Source organism: Plectropomus leopardus, unplaced genomic scaffold (genome assembly GCF_008729295.1).
Source record: "Plectropomus leopardus isolate mb unplaced genomic scaffold, YSFRI_Pleo_2.0 unplaced_scaffold42940, whole genome shotgun sequence".
NCBI lineage: Eukaryota > Metazoa > Chordata > Actinopteri > Perciformes > Serranidae > Plectropomus > Plectropomus leopardus.
In genome coordinates this window covers 1-253 of record NW_024647055.1, presented here as the reverse complement: position 1 = coordinate 253, position 253 = coordinate 1, and the positions used below count along the sequence as shown (strand labels likewise).

The 253-nt window shown below is 50.2% G+C and overlaps 1 non-coding gene across 1 annotated transcript; it reads right to left on the bottom strand.

The window, feature by feature from the left end:
• Nucleotides 1-165: 165 nt before the first annotated feature.
• On the bottom strand, nt 166-237 carry trnae-cuc. The gene has a single exon. It is a non-coding gene; the product is annotated as a tRNA-Glu (tRNA).
• Between the last annotated feature and the right edge of the window lie 16 nt (nt 238-253).

Genomic DNA, 253 nt, shown 5'->3' with positions numbered 1-253 from the left:
CACCAGGGAGCTGGATATGTGATTTTGAGCACTGTTTTTTTTTTTTTTCCCCCGATGCTTGACAGAGAGCGTTCTCCAAATTCACCACAGTTGCTTTCAGCGTGATTTTAGAGCACAGAGCCCATGTACGTTTGCCTTCAGTTCCCAAACAAGACCAAAACTGTGTTCCCTGACCGGGAATCGAACCCGGGCCGCGGCGGTGAGAGCGCCGAATCCTAACCACTAGACCACCAGGGACCTGAAATCTGGTTAT